The 15,428-nt window shown below is 40.3% G+C and overlaps 1 protein-coding gene, 1 long non-coding RNA gene and 1 pseudogene across 2 annotated transcripts in view; 1 reads left to right on the top strand and 2 right to left on the bottom strand.

Annotated features, from left to right (window-relative positions):
- HPSE2 (heparanase 2 (inactive)) overlaps positions 1 to 15,428 on the bottom strand; it is a 674,568-nt gene that overhangs the window by 262,041 nt on the left and 397,099 nt on the right. The gene's annotated exons all lie outside the window — the stretch shown is intronic.
- The window catches only part of LOC144613186 (uncharacterized), a 365,982-nt gene that overhangs the window by 337,730 nt on the left and 12,824 nt on the right, over positions 1 to 15,428 (top strand). The gene's annotated exons all lie outside the window — the stretch shown is intronic.
- On the bottom strand, positions 14,390 to 15,007 carry LOC132677241 (ATP synthase peripheral stalk subunit OSCP, mitochondrial pseudogene; annotated as a pseudogene).

The raw sequence follows: 15,428 nt of genomic DNA, 5'->3' as shown, positions 1-15,428 counted from the left end.
TATGAAAACATTTTTAAAATCCCCAAGAAAATATTAACAAATTAAATTCCAAATGTTTTTATATATAAAAAATAACATGATCAAATGGAGTTTATCCCAGTAATGGAAGCCTGATTTAATGTTCAAAATTCAATCAATGTAATTCACAAAATCAACAGGCTAAAGAAGAAAAAATCAATGTTCAAAATTCAATCAATGTAATTCACAAAATCAACAGGCTAAAGAAGAAAAATTACATTCATTTCAGTAGATGAAGATAAAGCATTTAACAAATTCAACCTCCGTTTATGATTAAAAACTCTTAGAAAACTATGAATAGAAGAGTTCTTCCTTGATAAAGGGCATCTGCAAAAAAATTTCCAACTCTTAGAGCAAGTTGGAGCTTTTCATTATTCAGCTTTTCATTGCTTAGTATATTATTAGCTGTGGGCCTTGTTAGGCAAGAAAAAAAAAAGCCATCTAAATTAGAAAGGAAGAAGTAAAATTTTCTGTGTTTACAAATGGCATGACCTTAAACATAGAAATCCTAAGTAAGGGCTCTACAAAAAAAAATTTATAACTAATAACAAAATTCAGTAAAGTCTCAGAATACAAAATCAACATACAAAATTCATTTGCATCTCTATACAATAACAACAATCTGTCCAAAAAAATAAACTAAGAAAACAATTCCATTTAGACTAGATAAAAAGCAATAAAATACTTAGGAATAAATTTAACCAGGTGAAAGACTTGCGCACTGAAAACTACAAAACAATGATGAAATAAATGTCAAAAGATACAAATAAATGGAAGGACATTCTATGTTCTTGAACCAGAAGGATTAATATTGTTAAAATATCCATACTTCACCAAATGTTCTATAGATACAATGCAATCTCCACTCCAATCCCAATGGAACTTTTTACAGAAATACAAAAACAATCCTAAAATTAATTTGAAACCACAAAAGACTTCAAATAGCCAAAGCAATTTTGAGAAAGAACAAAGCTGGAGGTACCACATTCCATATTTCAAAACATATTACAAAGCGACAGTAATCAAAACACTATGATACTGGCATAAAAGCAGACATAGAGACCAATAGAACAGAAAAGACTGCCCAGAAATAGGACCATAAACATATATTCAACTGATCTTCAACAAGTGTGCCAAGAATATGCAGTGGGGAAAAGATAGCCCATTCAATAAATTATATTGGGGAAAGTTGGATATCCATATGCAAAAGATTAAAACTGGACAGGGCAAAGATGGCAGCGTAGGAGGATGCAGGGCTCACCTTGTCCTGATGATCGCTTAGACTCCACCCACATCAGCCTAAATAACCCAGAAAACTGCGGGAAGACTAGCAGAATGGACTCTCCGGAGCCAAGCGCAGACAAGAGGTCCATGGAAGAGGGTAGGAAGGGCAGAGAGGCGGTGCATGCTACACGGACTGGTGGGAGGGAGCCAGGCGGTGGAGGGGCAGCCTGCCTGGCAAGGCAGATCCCCTGAAGTCTGGCTTGCAAAAGTGGAGGGGCCGGACTCCATGAGTTCTGACAGCCAGCAGGACTTAACATCTGGAATGTTATAAGTCAACAGCTCTGTTCAGAGAGCAGGAGGGTGAGAGGACACCGGGAGGGAGAGGTGTTGAGCCCCGGAAGACAGAGCTCAGCTCAGCAGGGAACAAAGGCGCTGGGAAGCGCCATCTCCCTCTCCCATCCACCAGCCAAAATCCCAAAGGGAACCAGTCCCTGTCACTGAACTTGCTTGCACAAGGCAAATGCCCAATGCTGTGCTTCTGTGGATCCATGCCTTGGAGGGGCCTGCCTCCCTCCCGATGCTGCAGGGCCCCTCCTGCAGGGGATCACCACTGGCAAAGCTAGCTAAGCCTACCCCTCCCACCCCTGTGCACCTTATGGATCCACCCTGTCTAATAGACCCTTGGCCAGATCCCATCGAAGCAGCACCACAAGCCTGGCAGTGTTCAAGCAGCCCAGACAGGGTCCACACTACTCCACAGTGAATCCTGCCCCCCGAAGAGGGGAAGATAAGGTACATACCAGTCTGACTGTGGTGTGGCCCCAGCGGTGGGCTGAGGGCAGACATCTGGTCTGACTGCGGCCCCTCCCACCAACACAAGTTTCTCCAGACACCACAGGGGAAGTGCCCTGCAGGTTGGAGCTACCACAGGGACTAATTAAAATGACGAAACGGAAGAATTCTTCTCAAAAGAAACTCCAGGAAGTAGTGACGGCTAACAAATGATCAAAACCAATTTAAGCAATATAAGGGAACAAGAATTTAGAGTAATAGTCATAAGATTAATCGCTGGGCTTGAAAAAAGCATAGAGGACAGCAGAGAATCCATTGCTACAGAGATCAAGGGACTAAAAAATAGTCATGAGGAATTTAAAAATGCTATAAATGAGGTACAAAATAAAATGGAGGTGGCCATAGAATGGATTGAAGAGGCAGAGGAGAGAATAGGTGAATTAGAAGATAAAATTATGGAAAAAGAGGAAGCTGAGAAAAAGATAAAAAAATCCAGGAGTATGAGGGGAGAATTAGAGAAATAAGTGATGTAATCAAATGGAACAATATCCGTATCATAAGAATTCCAGAAGAAGAAGAGAGAGAGAAAGGGGCTGAAGGTGTACTTGAACAAATCATAGCTGAGAACTTCCCTGATCTGGGGAAGGAAACAGGCATTAAAATCCAAGAGGTACAGAGAACTCCCTTCAGATGTAACTTGAACTGATCTTCTGCACGTCATATAGTGAAACTGGCAAAATACAAGGATAAAGAGAGAATTCTGAAAGCAGCTAGGGATAAACAGGCCCTAACATACAAAGGAAGACACATAAGGGTAGTAGCAGACCTATCTATTGAAACTTGGCAGGCCAGAAAGGAATGGAAGGAAATCTTCAATTTATGAACAGAAAAAATATGTGGCCAAGAATCCTTTTTCCAGCAAGTCTGTCATTCAGAATAGAAGGAGAGATAAAGGTTTTCCCAAACAAACAAAAACTGAAAGAATTTACACCACTAAACCAGCCCTACCAGATATCCTAAGGAAGACTCTGTGGGTGAAATGTTACAAGGACCACAAAGTACCAGAGACATCACTACAAGCATGAAACCTACAGATATCACAATGACTCTAAACCCTTATCTTTCAATAATAACACTGAATGTAAATGGACTAAATGCTCCAACCAAAAGACAGAGGGTATCAGAATGGATAAAAAACCAAGACCCATCTATTTTCTGTCTACAAGAGACTCATTTTAGACCTGAGGACGCCTTCAGATTGAAAGTGAGGGGATGAAGAGCTATCTATCATGCTACTGGAAGTCAAAAGAAAGCTGGAGTAGCCATACTTATATCAGATAAACTAGACTTTAAATTAAAGCCTGTAACAAGAGATGAAGAAGGGCATTATATAATAATTACAGGGTCTATCCATCAGGAAGAGCTAACAATTATAAATGTCTATGCACTGAATATGGGATCCCCAAATATATAAAACAATCACAGACATAAACAACCTTATTGATAAGAATGTGGTAATTGCAGGGGACTTTAATACTCCACTTACAACAATGGATAGATCATTCAGACACAGAATCAATAAAGAAACAAAGGCCCTGAATAATACATTTGACCAGATGGACTTGACAGATATATTTAGAACTCTGCATCCCAAAGCAACAGAATATACCTTCTTCTCAAGTGCACATGGAACATCCTGTAAGACAGATCACATACTGGGTCACAAAACAGCCCTTAATAAGTATAAAAGTACTGAGATCATACCATGCACACTTTCAAACCACAATGCTATGAAACTTGAGATCAACCACAGGAAAAAGTCTGGAAAACCTCCAAAAGCATGGAGGTTAAAGAACACCTACTAAAGAATGAATGGATCAACCAGGCAATTAGAGAAGAAATTTAAAAATATATGTAGACAAATGAAAATGAAAATACAACAATCCAAACGCTTTGGGATGCAGCAAAGGCAGTCCTGAGAGGAAAATACATTGCAATCCAGGCCTATCTCAAGAAACAAGAAAAATCCCAAATACAAAATCTAACATCATACCTAAAGGAAATAGAAGCAGAACAGCAAAGACACCCCAAACCCAGCAGAAGAAGAGAAATAATAAAGATCAGAGCAAAAATAAACAATATAGAATCTAAAAACATAGTAGAGCAGATCAATGAAACCAAGAGTTGGTTTTTTTTTGTTTGTTTGTTTTTTTTTTAATATATGAAATTTACTGTCAAATTGGTTTCCATACAACACCCAGTGCTCATCCCAAAAGGTGCCCTCCTCAATACCCATCACCCACCCTGCCCTCCCTCCCACCCCCCATCAACCCTCAGTTTGTTTTCAGTTTTTAACAGTCTCTTATGCTTTGGCTCTCTCCCACTCTAGCCTCTTTTTTTTTTTTTTTTTTCCTTCCCCTCCCCCATGGGTTTCTGTTATGTTTCTCAGGATCCACATAAGAGTGAAACCATATGGTATCTGTCTTTCTCTGTATGGCTTATTTCACTTAGCATCACACTCTCCAGTTCCATCCATGTTGCTACAAAAGGCCATATTTCATTTTTTCTCATTGCCAGGTAGTATTCCATTGTGTATATAAACCACAATTTCTTTATCCATTCATCAGTTGATGGACATTTAGGCTCTTTCCATAATTTGGCTATTGTTAAGAGTGCCGCTATAAACATTGGGGTACAGGTGCCCCTATGCATCAGTACTCCTGTATCCCTTGGGTAAATTCCTAGCAGTGCTATTGCTGGGTCATAGGGTAGGTCTATTTTTAATTTTCTGAGGAACCTCCACACTGCTTTCCAGAGCAGCTGCACCAATTTGCATTCCCAACAACAGTGCAAGAGGGTTCCTGTTTCTCCACATCCTCTCCAGCATCTATAGTCTCCTGATTTCTTCATTTTGGCCACTCTGACTGGCGTGAGGTGATATCTGAGTGTGGTTTTGATTTGTATTTCCCTGATAAGGAGCGACGTTGAACATCTTTTCATGTGCCTGTTGGCCATCCAGATGTCTTCTTTAGAGAAGTGTCTATTCATGTTTTCTGCCCATTTCTTCACTGGGTTATTTGTTTTTCGGGTGTGGAGTTTGATGAGCTCTTTATAGATTTTGGATACTAGCCCTTTGTCCGACGTGTCATTTGCAAATATCTTTTCCCATTCCGTTGGTTGCCTTTTAGTTTTGTTGGTTGTTTCCTTTGCTGTGCAGAAGCTTTTTATCTTCATAAGTTCCCAGTAATTCACTTTTGCTTTTAATTCCCTTGCCTTTGGGGATGTGCCGAGTAAGAGATTGCTACGGCTGAGGTCAGAGAGGTCTTTTCCTGCTTTCTCCTCTAAGGTTTTGATGGTTTCCTGTCTCACATTCAGGTCCTTTATCCATTTTGAGTTTATTTTTGTGAATGGTGTGAGAAAGTGGTCTAGTTTCAACCTTCTGCATGTTGCTGTCCAGTTCTCCCAGCACCATTTGTTAAAGAGACTGTCTTTTTTCCATTGGATGTTCTTTCCTGCTTTGTCAAAGATGAGTTGGCCATACGTTTGTGGGTCTAGTTCTGGGGTTTCTATTCTATTCCATTGGTCTATGTGTCTGTTTTTATGCCAATACCATGCTGTCTTGATGATGACAGCTTTGTAGTAGAGGCTAAAGTCTGGGATTGTGATGCCTCCTGCTTTGGTCTTCTTCTTCAAAATTACTTTGGCTATTCGGGGCCTTTTGTGGTTCCATATGAATTTTAGGATTGCTTGTTCTAGTTTCGAGAAGAATGCTGGTGCAATTTTGATTGGGATTGCATTGAATGTGTAGATAGCTTTGGGTAGTATTGACATTTTGACAATATTTATTCTTCCAATCCATGAGCAGGGAATGTCTTTCCATTTCTTTATATCTTCTTCAATTACCTGCATAAGCTTTCTATAGTTTTCAGCATACAGATCTTTTACATCTTTGGTTAGATTTATTCCTAGGTATTTTATGCTTCTTGGTGCAATTGTGAATGGGATCAGTTTCTTCATTTGTCTTTCTGTTGCTTCATTGTTAGTGTATAAGAATGCAACTGATTTCTGCACATTGATTTTGTATCCTGCAACTTTGCTGAATTCATGTATCAGTTCTAGCAGACTTTTGGTGGAGTCTATCGGATTTTCCATGTATAATATCATGTCATCTGCAAAAAGCGAAAGCTTGACTTCATCTTTGCCAATTTTGATGCCTTTGATTTCCTTTTGTTGTCTGATTGCTGATGCTAGAACTTCCAGCACTATGTTAAACAAGAGCGGTGACAGTGGGCATCCCTGTCGTGTTCCTGATCTCAGGGAAAAAGCTCTCAGTTTTTCCCCGTTGAGGATGATGTTAGCTGTGGGCTTTTCATAAATGGCCTTTATGATCTTTAAGTATGTTCCTTCTATCCCGACTTTCTCAAGGGTTTTTATTAAGAAAGGGTGCTGGATTTTGTCAAAGGCCTTTTCTGCATCGATTGACAGGATCATATGGTTCTTCTCTTTTTTTTTGTTAATGTGATGTATCACGTTGATCGATTTGCGAATGTTGAACCAGCCCTGCATCCCAGGAATGAATCCCACTTGATCATGGTGAATAATTCTTTTTATATGCTGTTGAATTCGATTTGCTAGTATCTTATTAAGAATTTTTGCATCCATATTCATCAGGGATATTGGCCTGTAGTTCTCTTTTTTTACTGGGTCTCTGTCTGGTTTAGGAATCAAAGTAATACTGGCTTCATAGAATGAGTCTGGAAGTTTTCCTTCCCTTTCTATTTCTTGGAATAGCTTGAGAAGGATAGGTATTATCTCTGCTTTAAATGTCTGGTAGAACTCCCCTGGGAAGCCATCTGGTCCTGGACTCTTATTTGTTGGGAGATTTTTGATAACCGATTCAATTTCTTCGCTGGTTATGGGTCTGTTCAAGCTTTCTATTTCCTCCTGATTGAGTTTTGGAAGAGTGTGGGTGTTTAGAAATTTGTCCATTTCTTCCAGGTTGTCCAATTTGCTGGCATATAATTTTTCATAGTATTCCCTGATAATTGTTTGTATCTCTGAGGGATTGGTTGTAATCATTCCATTTTCATTCATGATTTTATCTATTTGGGTCATCTCCCTTTTCTTTTTGAGAAGCCTGGCTAGAGGTGTGTCAATTTTGTTTATTTTTTCAAAAAAACAACTCTTGGTTTCGTTGATCTGCTCTACAGTTTTTTTAGATTCTATATTGTTTATTTCTGCTCTGATCTTTATTATTTCTCTTCTTCTGCTGGGTTTAGGCTGCCTTTGCTGTTCTGCTTCTATTTCCTTTAGGTGTGCTGTTAGATTTTGTATTTGGGATTTTTCTTGTTTCTTGAGATAGGCCTGGATTGCAATGTATTTTCCTCTCAGGACTGCCTTCGCTGCATCCCAAAGCGTTTGGATTGTTGTATTTTCATTTTCGTTTGTTTCCATGTATATTTTAATTTCTTCTCTAATTGTCTGGTTGACCCACTCATTCGTTAGTAGGGTGTTCTTTAACCTCCATGCTTTTGGAGGTTTTCCAGACTTTTTTCTGTGGTTGATTTCAAGCTTCATAGCATTGTGGTCTGAAAGTATGCATGATATAATTTCAATTCTTGTAAACTTATGAAGGGCTGTTTTGTGACCCAGTATATGATCTATCTTGGAGAATGTTCCATGTGCACTCGAGAAGAAAGTATATTCTGTTGCTTTGGGATGCAGAGTTCTAAATATATCTGTCAAGTCCATCTGATCCAATGTATCATTCAGGGCCCTTGTTTCTTTATTGACTGTGTGTCTAGATGATCTATCCATTTCTGTAAGTGGGGTGTTAAAGTCCCCTGCAATGACCACATTCTTATCAATAAGGTTGTTTATGTTTATGAGTAATTGTTTTATATATCTGGGGGCTCGGGTATTTGGCGCATAGACATTTATAATAGTTAGCTCTTCCTGGTGGATAGACCCTGTGATTATTATATAATGCCCTTCTTCATCTCTTGTTACAGCCTTTAATTTAAAGTCTAGTTTGTCTGATATAAGTATGGCTACTCCAGCTTTCTTTTGGCTTCCAGGAGCATGATAAATAGTTCTCCATCCCCTCACTCTCAATCTAAAGGTGTCCTCAGATCTAAAATGAGTCTCTTGTAGACAGCAAATAGATGGGTCTTGCTTTTTTATCCATTCTGATACCCTATGTCTTTTGGTTGGCGCATTTAATCCATTTACATTCAGTGTTATTATAGAAAGATATGGGTTTAGAGTCATTGTGATGTCTGTATGTTTTATGCTTGTAGTGATGTCTCTGGTACTTTGTCTCACAGGATCCCCCTTAGGATCTCTTGTAGGGCTGGTTTCGTGGTGACAAATTCCTTCAGTTTTTGTTTGTTTGGGAAGACCTTTATCTCTCCTTCTATTCTAAATGACAGACTTGCTGGATAGAGGATTCTCGGCTGCATATTTTTTCTGTTTAGCACACTGTAGATATCGTGCCAAGCCTTTCTGGCCTGCCAAGTTTCAAAGGAGAGATCAGTCACGAGTCGTATAGGTCTCCCTTTATATGTGAGGGCACGTTTATCCCTTGCTGCTTTCAGAATTTTCTCTTTATCCTTGTATTTTGCCAGTTTCACTATGATATGTCGTGCAGAAGATCGATTCAAGTTACGTCTGAAGGGAGTTCTCTGTGCCTCTTGGATTTCAATGCCTTTTTCCTTCCCCAGTTCAGGGAAGTTCCCAGCTATAATTTGTTCAAGTACCCCATCAGCACCTTTCCCTCTCTCTTCCTCCTCTGGGATACCAATTATGCGCATATTATTTTTTTTTAGTGTATCACTTAGTTCTCTAATTTTCCCCTCATACTCCTGGATTTTTTTATCTCTCTTTCTTTCAGCTTCCTCTTTCTCCATAACTTTATCTTCTAGTTCACCTATTCTCTCCTCTGCCTCTTCAAGCCGAGCCATCGTGGATTCCATTTTGTTTTGCATTTCGTTTAAAGCGTTTTTCAACTCCTCGTGACTGTTCCTTAGTCCCTCGATCTTTGTGGCAAGAGATTCTCTGCTGTCCTGTATACTGTTTTCAAGCCCAGCGATTAATTTTATGACTATTATTCTAAATTCACTTTCTGTTATATTATTTAAATCCTTTTTGATCAGTTCATTAGCTGTTGTTATTTCCTGGAGATTCTTCTGAGGGGAATTCTTCCGTTTGGTCATTTTGGAGAGTCCCTTGCGTGGTGAGGACCTGCAGTGCACTTCCCCTGTGCTGTGGTGTATAACTGGAGTTAGTGGGCGGGGCCGCAGTCCGACCCGATGTCTGCCCCCAGCCCACTGCTGGGGCCACAGTCAGACTGGTGTGTGCCTTCTCTTCCCCTCTCCTAGGGGCGGGATTCACTGTGGGGTGGCATGTCCCGTCTGGGCTACTTGCACACTGCCAGGCTTGTGTTGCTGGGGATCTGGCGTATTAGCTGGGGTGGGTAGGCAAGGTGCACGGGGGGTGGAGGGGCAGGCTTAGCTCACTTCTCCTTAGGTGATCCACTTCAGGAGGAGCCCTGTGGCAGCGGGAGGGAGTCAGATCCGCTGCCGGAGGTTTGGCTCCGCAGAAGCACAGAGTTGGGTGTTTGTGCAGAGCGAGCAAGTTCCCTGGCAGGAACTGGTTCCCTTTGGGATTTTGGCTGGGGGATGGGCGGGGGAGATGGCGCTGGCGCCTTTGTTCCCCGCCAAGCTGAGCTCTGCTGTCCGGGGGCTCAGCAGCTCTCCCTCCCTTTGTCCTCCAGCCTTCCCGCTTTCCGAGCAGAGCTGTTAACTTATGACCTCCCAGACGCTAAGTCGCGCTTGCTGTCGGAACACAGTTTGTCCGGCCCCTCCGCTTTTGCCAGCCAGACTCGGGGGCTCTGCTTGGCCGGCGAGCCGCCCCTCCGCCCCGGCTCCCTCCCGCCAGTCCGTGGAGCGCGCACCGCCTCGCCGCCCTTCCTACCCTCTTCCGTGGGCCTCTGGTCTGCGCTTGACTCCGGAGACTCCCTTCTGCTAATCCTCTGGCGGTTTTCTGGGTTCTTTAGGCAGGTGTAGGTGGAATCTAAGTGATCGGCAGGACGCGCTGTGAGCCCCGCGTCCTCCTACGCCGCCATCTTCCCAAGAGTTGGTTTTTTGAAAAAATAAACAAAATTGATAAACCTCTAGCCAGGCTTCTCAAAAAAAGAAAAGGGAGATGACCCAAATAGATAAAATCATGAGTGAAAATGGAATTATTACAACCAATCCCTCAGAAATACAAGCAACTATCAGGGAATACTATGAAAAATTATATGCCAACAAACTGGACAACCTGGAAGAAATAGAAAAGTTCCTAAGCACCCACACACTCCAAAACTCAAACAGGAAGAAACAGAAAATTTGAACAGACCCATAACTAGTGAAGAAATTTAATCAGTTATCAAAAATCTCACAACAAATAAGAGTCCAGGACCAGATGGCATCCCTGTGGAATTCTACCAGGCATTTAAAGCAGAGATAATACCTATCCTTCTCAAGCTGTTCCAAAAAATAGAAAGGGAAGGAAAACTTCCAGACTCATTCTGTGAAGCCAGCATTACTTTGATTCCCAAACCAGACAGAGACCCAGCAAAAAAGGAGAACTACAGGCCAATGTCCCTGATGAATATGGATGCAAAATTCTCAACAAGATACTAGCAAATCAAATTCAACAGCATACAAAAAGAATTATTCACCATGATCAAGCAGGATTCATTCCTGGGCTGCAGGGTTGGTTCAATATTCACTAATCAATCAATATGATACATCACATGAATAAAAGAAAAGATAACAACCATGTGATCCTGTCAATCAATGCAGAAAAAGAATTTGACAAAATTCAGCATTCTTTCTAATAAAACCCCCCGAGAAAGCCAGGATAGAAGGAACATACTTAAAGATCATAAAAGCCATTTATGAAAAGCCCACAGCTAATATCATTCTCAATGGGGAAAAACTGAGTTTCCCCCTGAGATCAGGGATGTCCACTCTCACCACTGTTGTTTAACATAGTGTTGGAAGTTCTAGCATCAGCAATCAGACAACAAAAGGTAATCAAAGGCATCAAAATTGGCAAAGATGAAGTCAAGCTTTTACTTTTTTCAGATGACATGATACTATACATGGAAAACCCGATAGACTCCACCAAAAGTCTGCTAGAACTCACACATGAATTCAGCAAAGTCGCAGGATACAAAATCAATGTGCAGAAATCAGTTGCATTCTTATACACAAATAATGAAGCAACAGAAAGACAAATAAAGAAACTGATCCCATTCACAATTGCACCAAGAAGCATAACATACCTAGGAATAAATCTAACCAAAGATGTACAAGATCTGTATGATGAAAACTATAGAAAGCTTATGAAGGAAATTGAAGATGATACAAAGAAATGGAAAAACATTCCATGCTCATGGATTGGAAGAACAAATATTGTAACATCTCAATACTACCCAAAACAATCTACACATTCAATGCAATCCCAATCAAAATTGCATCGGCATTCTTCTCAAAGCTAGAACAAGCAATCCTAAAATTTGTATGGAACCACAAAAGACCCCGAATAGCCAAAGTAATACTGAAGAAGACCAAAGTGGGGGGCATCACAATCCCAGACTTTAGCCTCTACTACAAAGCTGTAATCATCAAGATAGCATGGTATTGGCACAAAAACAGACACATAGACCAATGGAATAGAATACAGACTCCAGAACTGGACCCACAAACGTATGGCCAACTCATCTTTGACAAAGCAGGAAAGAATATCCAATGGAAAAAAGACAGTCTCTTTAACAAATGGTGCTGGGAGAACTGGACAGCAACATGCAGAAGAATGAAACTAGACCACTTTCTTACACCATTCACAAAAATAAACTCAAAAAGGATGAAGGACCTGAATGTGAGACAGGAAACCATGAAAACCCTAGAAGAGAAAGCAGGAAAAAACTTCTTTGACCTCAGCTGCAGTAATTTCTTACTTGAAACCTCTCCAAAGGCAAGGGAATTAAAAGCAAAAGTGAACTATTGGGACCTCATGAAGATAAAAAGCTTCTGCACTGCAAAGGAAACAATCAACAAAACTAAAAGGCAACCGACAGAATGGGAAAAGATATTTGCAAATGACATATCGGACAAAAGGCTAGTATCCAAAATCTATAAAGATCTCACCAAACTCCACACCCAAAAAACAAATAATCCAGTGAAGAAATGGGCAGATGACATGAATAGACACTTCTCTAAAGAAGATATCCAGATGGCCAACAGGCACATGAAAAGATGCTCAATATCACTCCTCATCAGAGAAATACAAATCAAAACCACACTCAGATATCACCTCACGCCAGTCAGAGTGGCTAAAATGAACAAATCAGGAAACTATAGATGCTGGAGAGGATGTGGAGAAATGGGAACCCTCTTGCACTGTTGGTGGGAATGCAAAATGGCGCAGCTGCTCGGGAAAACAGTGTGGAGGTTCCTCAAAAGATTAAAAATAGATCTACCCTATGACCCAGCAATAGCACTGCTAGGAATTTACCTAAGGGATACAGGAGTACTGATGCATAGGGGCACTTTTACCCCAATGTTTATAGCAGCACCTTCAACAATAGCCAAATTATGGAAAGAGCCTAAATGTCCATCAACTGATGAATGGATAAAGAAATTGTGGTTTATATATACAATGGAATACTACTTGGCAATGAGAAAGAATGAAATATGGCCTTTTGTAGCAATGTGGATGGAACTCGAGAGTGTTATGCTAAGTGAAATAAGTCATACAGAGAAAGACAGATACCATATGTTTTCACTCTTATGTGCATCCAGAGAAACTTAACAGAAGACCATGGGGGAGGGGAAGGGGAAAAAAGTTACAGAGAGGGAAGGAGGAAAACCATAAGAGACTCTTAAAAACTGAGAATAAACTGAGGGTTGATGGGGGGTGGGAGGGAGGGGAGGTGGGTGATGGGCATTGAGGAGGGCACCTGTTGGGATGAGCACTGGCTGTTGTATGGAAACCAATTTGACAATAAATTTCATATTTAAAAAAAGAGACTAAAACTGGACCTTTGTTTCACACTATACATAAAAATAAACTCAAAATGAATTGAAGACTTAAATGTAAAACCTGAAACCATAATACTCTTAGAAAAAAAACATAGGAAAAATGTTTCTAGATATTGGATGGGGCAATGATTTCCTGGATATGGCATCAAAAAAGCACAGGCAACAAAAGCAAAACTAGACAAATTAGAGTAGATCAAACTAAAAAGCTTCTGCACAGCAAAAAAAACCAAAACCAAAAACAAAAACAAAACACAATTAACAAAATGAAAAACCAACCTACAATGGGAAAAATATTTTCCGACCATATATCATATAAGAGGTTAATATCCAAAATATATTTGGCAATGTTATAACTCAGCAGAAACAAACCACAAATAACTCAATTTAAAAATGGGCGAAGGACCTGAATACACATTTCTCCAAAGAAGACATACAAATGGCCAATAGGGATATGAAGATGTGTACAACATCACTAGTCATCAGGGAAATGCAAATCAAAACGACAATAAGCTGTCACCTCACACCTGTTAGGATACCATTGTCAAAAAAAACAAAGGAGAAGAAGTGTTGGCGAGGATGTGGAGAAAAGGGAATGCTTGTACACTTTTGGTGGGAATGTAAATTAGTGCAGTCACTATGGAAAACAATATGGAGGTCCCTTAAAAATTAAAAATAGAATTACCAGGGCACCTGGGTGGCTCAGTCGGTTAAACATTCAAGTCTTGATTTCAGCTCAGGTCACAAACTCACAGTTCATGGGTTCAAGCCCTGCATCAGGCTCCACACTAACAGTGCAGAGCCTGCTTGGGATTCTCTCTCTCTGTCTCTCCCCCACTTGTGCGCACATGTGTGTTCATGCTCTCTCTCACTCAAAAATAAACAAGTAAACTTAAAAAAAAACTTTAAAAAATAGAATTACCATTTGATCTAGAAATTTCACTTTTGGATACATATCCAAAGGAATTGAAATCTGGGTCTCAAAGAGACATCTGCACTTTCACCTTCATTACAGCATTATGCACAATAGCCAAGATATGGAAACAAACCTAAATATCCATCAATAGTTAAATGGATAAAGTAAATGTGGCATATAGATACAATGGAATATTACTCAGCCTTTAAAAAGAAGGAAATTCTGCCATTGTAAGGCTGAAAAATACTCCATTGTATGCTTGCACCACATTTTCTTTTTGCTGTCATTCAGGAAGCATTTTATTGTTGCTCCAAGGTTAGGAATTTTCACTGACAGAGAATCAACACTTTCAGGAAATTTCCCATAAAGCCCTGCTTAGCTTCTGAATCTTGGTTTTCACAGATGTATCAGCATATTTCTCTCCAGTACAAGCAGTGCACCCATGATTGACAGTTCAGCCTTAACTTCCAATTTTGGCCTTTACTTAGGAAGGTCTTCAGTACTGTTTTTAATTCATAGAGTGGATTCATCTAAAGGAGGTGCAGTGGTAACTGTGCAAGGGACTTCTCCAGGGTGGATGCTCATCACGGTTGACAAGGCAGAAATGACTCCAGGGATAGTGTTCAAGTGACCATTTTCAACAAGCAAATTGACCAGGTTAGATGTGAGGAGATAGAACCTCTCTTTTGCTTTCATGTCATTTAGGCTTTTCACTTTCACTGAACACTTTATGCAGGGATTCATAACAGAAGCAGTCATTTTGGGTTCTTTCAAGATTGTGCTCTCAACAATTCCTTATCTACTTTATTCTGTTTAGATGCTGAATAAATAGCGGTGGCATACAGACCTTCGATACCATATATCTGAAACGGTTGCCTCACAAGTTTGGCAAACAGCCTGACCACAGATGTACTATACTAAAGTATGGCACCTGCAGGGAGAGCCCAGAAAGTGCTGGGGTGGCCATTTTCTCTGGGCAGCTGTAGATCCATGTACCACCTTTTCTTTACCCATTTAACTGTTAATGGATATTTAGGTTGCTAGAATAGATTAATCTGGTGGACATTATGCTAAATGAAATAGTCCAGACATAGAAAGAAAAAGCCTATATGATCTCATTTATATGTGCCATCTAAAACAGTCAAACAAGGGCACCTGGGTGACTCAGTCAGTTAAGCGTTGGACCTCGGCTCGAGTCATGATCTCATGGTTCGTGTTGGGCTCTGTGCTAACAGCTCAGAGCCTGGAGCCTGCTTCAGATTTTGTGTCTTCCTCTTTCTGTCCCTCCCCTGCTCACACTCTGTCTCTCTCTCTCTCTCTCAAAAATAGATAAACATTAAAAACATTTTTTAAATAAAAAATAAAATAGTCAAACAGAAACAGAGAGT

Source organism: Panthera onca, chromosome D2 (assembly GCF_046562875.1).
Source record: "Panthera onca isolate mPanOnc1 chromosome D2, mPanOnc1 haplotype 2, whole genome shotgun sequence".
Lineage (NCBI taxonomy): Eukaryota > Metazoa > Chordata > Mammalia > Carnivora > Felidae > Panthera > Panthera onca.
This window is presented reverse-complemented; position numbering and strand designations above follow the sequence as displayed.